This window comes from Triticum dicoccoides, chromosome 6A (assembly GCF_002162155.2).
Source record: "Triticum dicoccoides isolate Atlit2015 ecotype Zavitan chromosome 6A, WEW_v2.0, whole genome shotgun sequence".
Taxonomy (NCBI): domain Eukaryota; kingdom Viridiplantae; phylum Streptophyta; class Magnoliopsida; order Poales; family Poaceae; genus Triticum; species Triticum dicoccoides.
In genome coordinates this window covers 407,592,290-407,604,710 of record NC_041390.1, presented here as the reverse complement: position 1 = coordinate 407,604,710, position 12,421 = coordinate 407,592,290, and positions in this window count along the sequence as shown.

Below are 12,421 nucleotides of genomic sequence, written 5' to 3'. Positions count from 1 at the left end.
GGAGCACAAGGCACGACCGGTGCTGGTTTGGGCGGCTGGAGCAAGAAGACCAGAGGTTGAAGAAGCACTACGGCTGTTGTATGGACATCGTACGGTCACTGGAACTAGAATCGTGCATATTGACTAAGTTGACAAAGCCCTTCGTCCCCGTCAACTTAGTAGGCCCACAAGTCAGCCTGCCACTATACTGGGTCCCAGCTAGCAGGGGGAGTATTCATTTTTTTGTGCGTAATAAGGAGGAACTTCCTTGCGTGCGAAGATATAGCTGGTGGGTCCAAGCTGTCAGCGGTGGTAACATTTTTTTCACAAAATACAGAGGCCCTTTCGGTGGGTCCAGAATGTCAGGTGGAGGAATCATTATTTTGCGCGTAATAAGGAGGCATTTCCTTGCATGCGGTCGTTCACCCAGCTATCAGCCTCTCCACGTACAATTCACTTAAGATGCATGTCGGTCGTTGACCACGTTGACTAGGCTGCGCCGAGAGCACCAGGGCGGTGGACGATAGCGAGGCCTAGGAAGGCAACTACACGGAGGCAGGGAAGACTCGGCAGTTGTTTCCCACGCGGAGGGGAGTACGACTGTACGAGGGTTTACTGGTTCGTCTGCCATCTCCGGAGAATAACAGCAGGTGTGGGTGAGTAGAGGGATGGCTAGGCCAGCGATGGGAGTATGGTGGGGCGGTGAGGCCTGCGCGGCAGAATAGCCAGCCGCAGGGAGGAGAGAGCAGGCAGTCCCGCCGACACTTGTGTGAGCGGCGGGAGCAGGAAGAGCAGAGATTGAAGAAGCACAACGGTCGTTGGATGCACATCCAACAGTCACTGCTTGTGCGTCAACCTTTTTTAGGAAAGCCTCAAATTTGTGGAAAACATCATACAACCCATCTCCCATTATTTCTAATAATTTACAACCCATTTGCTAATTCTTAGGGTTTTTTTGGATCCCATATTCTTTTTGTTAGCATTACATCCCATATTGTGGCCACGGTTAAAAAAATATACGAATTTTTGCATATTTCGGTGCGGTCCGAACTGTTTCTAATCCCGAAATTTTGATTCACATTCAAACTAATTTTAAAAATAAATATATATCAATATAAAATCCAACAAATTGTCCACACATAAAAATCAATGCAATTTAAAATCTCAAAATGAAAAAAAGAAATTTGAAATTAATTGCTGGTTTGATGTGTTTCAAAAATGTACAACCCATTTCTCATTACTAATAGGCCATTTTCTCGGCCAGCCGAATGAAGCTCTCCTCGTCTTGAAAGATTTGCAGCCCAACAAGCCTGACAAAGCGACTTACTTGGCAAATCACAAAAAAACTGGGCTGTGACCATGGACCCAGCTGCGGTCGTGGACCCAGCTGTCAGCCTCTCCACATACAGTACTCTTCCGAAGGAAGTCGGTCGTTGACCACATTGACCACGTTGCACCGAGAGCACCAAGGCGGTGGACGACAGCGAGGCCTAGGAAGGGGACGACGCGGAGCCGGGGAAGACGCGGCAGTGGATGCCCACGTGGAGAGGAGTACGAGGGTTCACTGGTTTGGCTGCGGTGTGAGGTTGCCGTCGCCGTAGAATAACAGGGGGTTTGGGTGAGTAGAGGGATGCCCTGGCCGGCGGTGGGAGTAGTAGGGGACGGTGAGGCCTCCACGGCATCACAGCCGGCCACGGGAGGCAGGAGCACGCGGCACGACCGACGCTGGTTTGGGCGGCTAGAGCAAGAAGACCAGAGGTTGAAGAAGCACTACTGCCGTTAGATGAACATCGTATGGTAACTAGAGCTAGAATTGTTCATATTGACTAAGTTGACAAAGCCCTCCGTCACCGTCAACTTGGTAGGCCCACAAGTCAGCCTCCCACGATGCTGGGTTCCAGCTGGCAGGGGGAGTATTCATTTTTTGTGCATAATAAGGAGGCACTTCCTTGCGTGCGAAGATAGCTGGTGGGTCCGACCTCTCAGCGGGGGGCACATTTTTTCGCGAAATACAGAGGCCCTTCCGGTGGGTCCCAGATGTCAGGTGGAGGAATCAAAGACTTGAGAAGGCGTATAGAACAAGCTAGTGTACCAGTAAAGAGATGTTGCTAAGTTTTATAAACAAGAGAGAGATGCTCCTGTAGCTGGTTCGAATCCAAACCTAGACTATGACTATATATGGTGCTATGCTACTCTGCAAGTAATGAAACTGACATATCCACGTTCGCTTCTCCTCTTCTGTACTTACTCTTCCTAGCATAAGAAGCTCTGGCCGCAGCAACCATGTTCGCTGGCTGCTCGTCCACCTGCTCTTCAGCAGGCAACAACCAAATATGTGCCAAGTTTCCACCCGTACCATCGCCTGTGGGTCTCATCACGCCCCCACCGGCACGCGCACTGCAGCCGGTTGCTCATCGCAACCCGCTGCCGTTGGTGTGGTGCCACTGCTGCAAATCACACAGAGTCATCCGTCGCGTCTCAACCACAATCCTCAACCCTGGTCGAGTCTTCTACAAATGCCCGAATCATGGGGTAATAATATGTTTAAGTGTTGTTCTGCTGCTTTCAGTTGCTGATTTTTTAATAGTTTGGTTGATGATTGTTATAGCCTGGCCTAATAGGGATGATAGACTACTCATATCAATAAGGAATTCCTTCTTTTCCGAGAGCCCATCCGGACAGAACTCCAAAGTTAAGCGTGCTCAGCTTGGAGTAGTGTCAGGATGGGTGACCGACTGGGTAGTTGCTCCCGGGTGCGCACGAGTGAGGACAAAGTGCGCAGAAAAGACTAGTATTGATCTGTGGGGCTAGTCTAGATCCCGCTAGGAGTAACGACCACCGGCGGGTGTGTCCGGGGCGTTACAAGTTGGTATCAGAGCCGACCCTCGCGGTTACATGGATGGTTGCGAACAGGTGCGTGGTCATGTTGTTCATGACGTTTGTGACCCGTCATGGCACCCGACATGGCACATGTACCGGACTGGATGCACAAACGTATGTGCCAAGAGGGAACGTTCCTGTGGCCCGACGAGGATGTGGGTTCCTCTGAGTGGGGGTGTATGTGATATCCTGGCTTAATAGGGATGATAGACTACTCATATCAATAAGGAATTCCTTCTTTTCCGGGAGCCCATCCGGACAGAACTCCAAAGTTAAGCGTGCTCAGTTGGAGTAGTGTCAGGATGGGTGATCGACCGGGAAGTTGCTTCCGGGTGCGCACGAGTGAGGACAAAGTGCGCAGAAAAGACTAGTATTGATTTGTGGGGCCAGTCTAGATCCCGCCAGGAGTAATGACCACCGGCGGGTGTGTCCGGGGCGTTACAATGATCTTCCAATTTGATTCGTGTAGAAAAGGGAAGATTCATGTGATCTGTATTTCTGGGAAGTGGCTGATATGGTGGAGTGCTACTACACTGATTATTTGGTTAGCCGAGGAATCCCAATACTAGCAGGTTGGGGTGTTGGACAAGTAACTGAAGGAACAACAGAAGAGGAAGATGCAGAGCAGAAGGTTAAAGATGCAGTTCCTCTAATCTTGGCCAAGCAACAGCTGCTGAACGACCTTGACAGCAATGAGGAGATGAAAGAGCTTGTGAAGATAATGGGCAAAATCTATGTGCTCTGTAGGATGATTGTCTCTTTATTTGAAGTGTATGTAGCACTCGTGATGTATTCAGTGGCTATGACATGAGCACTTTGCTGAAACTAGTAGTGAATGAAACCTGTGTAGCAGGCTGGGCATAGTGTTGTGAACATATAATGATTTCTATTAACGGAAATCAGGGGGTATCCCCTTTTGCTCATAAATAAATAAATAGCAGAGGCCCTTTTGGTAATAAATAAATAAATTAGCAGAGGTCCTGTCAGGTCAGCTTTGTTCTCATTCGAAGACGTCAACCAAATTGCAGTCCAACAACAAACTATGTCATCAAATTCAAGTTTCACAGCCAAATATGAGTACAACTAAACAATAATGCCATCATGTTTTAGTCATCATACAATCACCAAACACAAATCAGCATACATAACAAGTGATGTTCTCACAGGAAAATACTAAACAACATGTTCACGAGGTTTCAGTTGTCATAGCAAACACAATTTCACATAGTAGATAAAAAACGCCTTCTGACAGGCAAATAAGACAAAAGCAATGTAATCATCATCCGCAGCAGCAGCGTCAACGTCTTCGCCATGTGTATCAGTCTGAATCGTAATTCCCCACGGTGTCATCTTCTTCTTCATCCTCAACATCCTCTAACGTTGGCTTCTTCTTGATCAACTCTTGTATGTCCAGAGCACGACAGGCAATCTTTTCACGGACGTCATTGACGTGATGGTTCTCAAAGATATTAGGACCATCTGTGTTATCTTGTACTGTAAGTGCATCTAGTGCCCCTTAGTGATTTTGGTGTATTGAAGACTTATAGGTTAAGGGACTAATGCGTTTGTGAGTGTACACAGGTCTATAAGTCTATGAGGAGTTTGATATTTACAGGAAAAGTCGACCCCTAAAAATGAATATCTTCGACTGAAGATTTTGTTATTTTTGAAGACTTTCATGAAGACTTTGAAGGTGAAGAAATTGGTGTGTCCATGAAGACTTGATATTCATGCGAGGAATATGAAGCTTGAAGACTTTCGTTTTCATAATTTTGTTTTTCTCTTTCTTGAGTCATAGGAAACACCGTACTATCAAAGGGGGTCGAGGAAATACTAAGGAAAAATTTCCATGTGATGCTCAACTCAAAATCCTACACCTACCAATCCCTTCGAGTGAAGCCATTGGAAATCTCATACAGTTCAGTCAATTTCTTCAGTGACGGAGACGAAGTTCTTCTGGTGTCTGAGGAATTTGTCCTGACTAAGGAGTTAGGAATTCGCCAGTGCGGATTGCCTACACAGTGAGGAACATGATAGCCTTGAGGATTTTACTACTCAAAATTCCGACCGTTGTTGTGCTATGCGCCAGCTGTCCCAAAATATCTATCCACCTAAAGGTCATATCATTGAAGGGCATTTATGTCTTATCATGTCGGGCTGCTCCATAGGCTATAAATAGCCGCCCCCTACAACCACTAGCTGGTTGGCCGCTCCGAGAGAAACTGACACTTGTCATTTGAGAGCAAACCATCCTCTGAGGACTTTGAGCGAAAATCATCAAGTGAGGAAAAACCAAAAACCGAAAACCCAAACACCTACAAACCCCAAGTGATTGAGCATCACTGAAGAGATTGATCCTGCGTGGATCTGACGCTTGTTACATTTGAAGACTGTGCTTCTTCCAGACGGTTAAGCGTCATGGTCTAGAGCATCCAAGAGGAATTGTGGATCACCGAGTGACCAAGTTTGTGAAGGTTTGGAAGTCGCCTGAAGACTTACCACGCGTGATTGGACAAGGTCTGTGTGACCTTAGTTCAAGGAGAATACGGTGAGGACTGGGTGTCCTGAGCTGCGTGTTCAGGACTGGGTGTCCGGGACTGTGTGTCCTCGAGTTTAAATACTCAGCCGCTCCAACCAGACGTACAACTGAGACAACAGTTGGAACTGGTCTACCAAATCATTGTCTTCACCAAGCTTACTGGTTCTATTTCCTCAACTCTTTCATTTCCTCATAACTGTGTTGTGTGTTTGTTCATATCTGTGTTTGAAGACTTTGACTGAAGACTTTCTCAATTTCCTCAGTTCAATTTCTTCAGTCTATTTGTCTTCATCCTGTGTTATCCTGTGATTACGCTTCCTGTACTCTGTGCCTGTCTTCATTTCATCATGATGACTATGCTTGTATTCTGTTATGTTTACTTTTGAGTACTTATTCCGCTGCTAGTAGTTCTTCGCTAAGGAATTTCCTCACCGACAAATTCCTTAGTGAAGAATTTCATAAAAATCGCCTATTGACCCCCCTCTAGTCAATATAATGCACTTTCAATTGGTATCAGAGCAAGGTACTCCCTTGTTCTGTGTGATTTTGGTTTAACCGCCTAGAGTTTTAGCTATGTCGACTGCAGGTATGATCAAGGTCTCTGCTAGGTGTCCTACCTTCGATGGGACGGACTACCCCTACTGGAAGAATAAGATGCGAATGCATCTTGAAGCAATTGATAACGATCTCTGGTATGTTGTGGAAAATGGTGTTCCCTCAGTCACACCTTCTCTGAATGCTGCTGATGTGAAGAGATTCAACAACTCGACTCTCAAGCGAAGAATATCATATGTGGCCATCTGAGCAAAGGAAAGTATGGCAGAGTGAGTGCTTTGTAGACAGCAAAGCTTATCTGGGACAGGTTGTCCAAAGTGAATGAAGGAGTCTGAACTCAGCGTGACTCTCGAGTTGATGTTCTTCGCAATCTCTTCAACCGCTTCAAAAGACTCGACAATGAAAATGTTCAACAAACTTTCGACCGCCTCACTAACATCTCAAATGAGCTTCAAGCACTTGGTGCCACTGACATCACCGACCATGAGGTCGTGAAGAAATTGCTGAGATCGCTTGATTCCTCATTTGACACTCTGGCATTGATGATACAAGAAGGTGCTGATTACAAGTCACTTGATCCCGCTCGAGAGGCTAAATACTCATGAGTTCCAACTTTCTGAAAAGAGAGATCTTTATGGTTCAAGCTATGGTAGATCACGTGCACTAAAGGCCAAGGTAGTATCTGAGTCCGAAGATGAAGACTCTGATAGCAGCCTTGGTGATCCTGAAGAACTGAGCTATGATCTGGCTCTGCTCGTGAAGAAGTTCCAAAAGTTCTCAAGACGTGGTCGCCTTGGAAGACCCTCAAGGAGCAATGATTCCTCATCAAGTGACTACAAGAGGAGGCTCTGCCACAAATGCAAGAAGCCTGGTCACTACATTCAAGACTGTCCTCAATGGGTAAAGGAATCAAAGAAGAAGAAATACAAGGATTACAATTCTGATGATGCGAAGAAAAAGAAGAAATCCTCAAAATCTTCGTCATCAAAATCCTCAAAGCCTTCACATCACAAGAAGAGAAGCTCCAAGAAGGCCAGGGCATTCATTGGCAAGGAAATGGACTCTGAGGCTGAATCTGAAGAAAATGAGGAAGAGGAGTCATCTGAGGAGTCCGAATCCGGAGTGGCAAGCCTAGCTCTCACTACTGCATTCGTCAGCAAGTCTATCTTCAACACTGAAGAAAATAACCTCACCAACAAAGCTGATGAAGGGGATGATGACTATGCTCCCACCTACTACTTCGTGGCAAAGGGTGCCAAGGTACTCAAATATACCTCATCTGAATCAAGTGAGAATGAATCTGATGAAAATCTTAAGCCCAACTATTCTAAACTTGCTAAGATTGTTGTAAAACAACAAAGGGCTTTAGAAAAGGTTCAAAACATGCTAGACAAAAGTGATGATATGTTGGGTGAAGAAATGGATCACACTAAAGCCCTGACTGAAAATCTTCAGAGATTTCAGACTAGGTTTGACAATCTTCAAAGTCATCATAACACTCTCTTATCCGACCATGAGAAGCTTTCTTATGAATTTCTTCAAAGAAAGCAAGACCTTGAGAAGCTAAGAGTGAGTTATGAAGATCTTCAGAAGGAGCGCGATTCATTACTTGCTCAACAAATCAGGGCATCTAAGGAAGAATTTGTTCCTCCATGCTTGAAGTGCATTGAACGTGAATCTGCTAATTTTTCACCTGAATGTTCAAATGCTGCTAATGTTTCAAATTCTTCACATGCCTCTGCTATCACTAATTCCTCATCTGAGGACCTTGCTAGTATCACTGACGATGCAGGGATGAAGGAATTGTACATGACAGGCATGTACAAAAGCCTCAAAGGGCATCAGGCTCTTTGTGATGTGCTTAAAAAGCAGATCCTCAAGAGGAACCCTAGGAAAGAGCGTATCGCCTTTGAGAGGAAACTCAATGCTGATGGTACATATTGGAAGCCTAAGGAGTACCCCAAAACTACATTGGTTGCTGCAAAGGGACCTCCAGTTGATCCATCTAACTTATTTGGATTTGCATGTGAATATCCTCATTCTGATGATGAGTCAATTGACTCCAACTACAAACTATTCAAAAATTAGAATGGTGAAGTATTTGCTAGATATGTTGGCACTAACTGCAGGAACGGTCCCCCTATGAAGAAAATCTGGGTTCCCAAAAGATGCCTTGAAAATCTTCAGGTGAATGTCATCATGACACCACCTGTGAAGAATAGGAACCCCAGATCAAATTCTTCATATGGATCAAAGTCCTCATATGAACATCATCGTGCTAACCCATCTGTTTCGCAGGGAAGATCTAAGGATTATGGATATGTGCATTATTCTTCAAATCATTATGTCCATAAGTCCTCGAGGAATTTCTCTGCTCACTCTTATGCTTATTCTAACCCCTCTTATGTGAAACGAAATGGACCGGCTTCTATGCCATCCTTCTCGTATGGAGCTCGTAGAATGATGAACTCTTTGCCACCCCTTCAGATGTGGGTGGTGAAGAAAAAGAACTAATCTCTTCTGCAGGGTTAGGTCTCCAGACGCACGTAATCGTCTGAAGAATTTGCTGGAGACTTGAGCATGCCTGATAGGATGCAGGCTAATCATGAAGAAATGAACTTTCATTTCTCACGTCCTCATACTGCTTTATCAATTCTTTTACTTGATGAAATTGATCTGATGAATTGATGTCATATTCTTCACAGATGAAGTATATGAGTTTGTAAGCTGCACTAATTCGTCTGCAGGATGACCAACCTAAAGCCACTGATCGGTGACAAGAATCTATTGATGGATGATCCATTATCTCCGTTGCATCTGAAGCATATCATCTTTGCTGACAAAGGCAAAATTCAGCTATTGGGTCTAGGTAAGCTTGTGATTACAAAGGATCGACACATGGACAAGGTCATGCTTGTTGAGTCCTTAGGATACAACCTTATGTCTGTCTCAGTGCTTTGTGATCTTGATATGGTTGTTGTCTTTGGCAAGTACTATTGTGTTGTGGTTATGGAAGCTGACAATTCCAAAGTCTTCGAAGGCTTTAGGAGAGGAGACATGTATATTGTTGATTTCTCTACAAGACTACAACCAGCCGTGTGCTTACTTGCAAAAGCTTCAGAAGGCTGGCTCTAGCATTGACGACTTGGTCATGTAGGCATCAGGAATTTTCACATGCTTGCGAAGAAGAAGCATGTCATTAGCATCGAGAATGTCAAATTCCTCAAGGATCACCTATGCGGAGCCTGTGAAGCTGGGAAGATGACGAAGGCCAAGCATCCAGCAAAGACTATCATGACCACCACTCGCCCGTTTGAATTGCTTCACATGGATCTCTTTGGTCCTAATCATTATTCTGCTATTTCAAATGAAGCATCTCAATATGGCTTTGTTATTGTTGATGATTATTCTCGCTATACATGGGTACACCTTGTTACTTACAAACATGAAGTGCAGCAAGTCTTCAAACGATTTTCCTTGAGGGCTTCAACCAACTTTGGTGTGAAGATCAAGCACATCAGAAGTGACAATGGCACTGAGTTCAAGAATTCTGTTCTCGATGACTATCTTGATGAACTTGGTATTACTCATGAGTTATCTGCTCCCTACACTCCTTAGCAGAATGGCGTCGTGGAGCGCAAGAACAGGACTCTCACTGAGATGGCTCGCACTATGCTTGATGAATACAAAACGCCTCGTCGTTTCTGGACTGAGGCAATTGATACTGCGTGCCACATCATCAATAGAGTATATCTTCACAAATTCTTCAAAAAGACTACCTATGAACTCCTCACTGATAAGAAACCCAATGTAAGTTATTTCAAAGTCTTCGGTGCTAAATGTTGGATTAGAGATCCTCATCACAACTCAAAATTTGCACCGAAAGCACATGAAGGTTTTATGCTTGGTTACAGAAAGGACTCGCACACCTACAGAGTCTTCAACAACGTTCTTCACAAAGTTGTTGAAACTGTAGAAGTGCGGTTCGATGAAACTAATGGCTCACAAAGAGAGCACATACCTACTGTGATAGATAAACCAGCACCTGAGGAAACTATCAAGTTCAAGGCTACTGAGGATGTCATTCCTACTGAAGAATCTGCTGAAGAATTCATTCCAGAATATGAAGAACGTCGAGCTAATGCACCTGAAGAAAATGCTGAAGAAAATGGTGCTGAAGAAAACACTGATCAAATTCTTCAACGGCAACCAGCTCATCCTCGCATTGCAAAAGAAGTGCAAGTTGAAAAGATCATCAATGACATCAAAGCGCAAGGTCCTCTCACACGCTCAAAAGCTTCACATTTGTCTAACTTTTGTGGGCACTATGCTTTTGTCTCTATTACAGAGCCCACTAAGGTAGATGAAGCATTTCTGGAGCCTGAGTGGATTCAGGCCATGCAAGAAGAATTACATCAGTTCGAGCTCAACAATGTCTGGGAACTGGTCAAACGTCCGGATCCTCGCAAGCACAATATCATCGGCACAAAGTGGATCTACCACAACAAGCAAGATGAAAATGGCCTTGTGGTGAGGAATAAGGCACGGCTTGTAGCTCAAGGCTACACACAGGTGGAAGGAATTGATTTCGATGAAGATTTTGCACCTGTTGCTAGACTTGAGGCTATTCGCATATTACTTGCTTATGCTAACCATCATGATATCACTTTATATCAAATGGATGTGAAAAGTGCATTCCTCAATGGAAAGCTTGAGGAAGAAGTATATGTTGCTCAACCCCCAGGTTTTGAAGATCCAAAGAATCCTCACAAAGTCTTCAGACTCAACAAGGCCCTCTATGGCCTCAAGCAGGCCCCACGGGCTTGGTATGATACCTTGAAGGAACTCCTCATGAAGAAAGGCTTCAAACCCGGTTCACTCGACCCTACTCTTTTCACTAAATCTTATGATGGTGAATTGTTTGTGTGCCAAATATATGTTGATGATATTATCTTTGGCTGTACTGACCAACGTTATAGTGATGAATTTGCCTATATGATGAGTGAAGAATATCAAATGTCTAGGATGGGAGAGTTGAAATTCTTCTTAGGTCTTCAAATTCGTCAACAACGCAATGGCATATTCATATCTCAGGAGAAATACCTCAAGGATGTACTGAGGAAATTCAGCATGCAAGATTGCAAAGGTGTCAAAATTCCTATGCCCACAAATGGCCATCTGTGCACTGATGAAAATGGTATTGACTTCGATCATAAGGTATACCGCTCCATGATAGGTTCCTTATTGTACTTATGTGCATCTAGGCCAGATATAATGCTTAGTGTTTGCTAGTGTGCCTGATTTCAAGCTCAACGAAGGAATCACACCATAAGGCTGTGAAGCATATTCTTCGATATCTAGCTCACACACCAACACTTGGATTATGGTACCCCAAGGGCTCGGCTTTTGATCTTGTTGGATATTCTGACTCTGACTATGCTGGTGATCGTGTGGATCGCAAGTCAACATCTAGTACATGTCATTTCCTCGGACGATCTTTGGTCTGTTGGTCCTCGAAGAAACAGAACTGCGTATCACTATCTACTGCTGAAAGCTGAGTACATTGCCGCTGGTTCTTGCTGTGCCCAATTGCTATGGATGAAGCAAACTCTCAAGGACTACGGCGTCAACATGAAGAATGTGCCTCTCTTCTGTGACAATGATAGTGCCATCAAGATTGCTCACAACCCAGTTCAGCACTCGAAGACAAAGCACATTCAGATTCGTCATCATTTTCTTCGTGATCATGTGTTGAAGGGCGACATTTCTATTGAGCATGTGAAGGCTGAAGAACAGCTAGCCGATATCTTCACAAAGCCCTTGGATGAGAAGAGATTTAGCAAGTTGTGGTGTGAGCTAAATATCCTAGAATCTTTGAATGTTCTTTGAAAAGGACACTCATCCTAACATTTATGCAAAATTAATGACTTAGATGTGCAACACATGAAGAAATGTTTTTCTTCAATCAATGAAGAATAACACTCTTAGTGTGATGAAATTAATGAAAATTTGATTCTCAGAACCCTACAATAATTGTACGCGGTGTCTGAAATCATCATTCTTATACGGTGGGTCACGCCACCACCGAAAGTTGAAATTCCTCAAATTATTCATATTCTTCAACTTTGCATAGTATTCACTGGTTCCGACGTTTTTCTTCATTGGCTATATATATATATATATATATATATATATATATATATATATATATATATATATATGAGTTTATGTCCTCTACAGCATTCACTTATTGCTATTTCTTCAAGTTGGTTTTCTGCTATCTGAATGTGATCGGACCCTTCCCCCTCTATGCTATACTCAACCCAATCTGTTCACAAATTCTTCATGTGCGTTCTATTTGAAACTCGTTCAAAATCTTCACTGTGTCCTAGTCGGCTAAAGAAATTACGAACGGAACTTTAAAACCTATCTTATCAAAATTTTCGGCTTTGTCGCTCAAACCGTTCC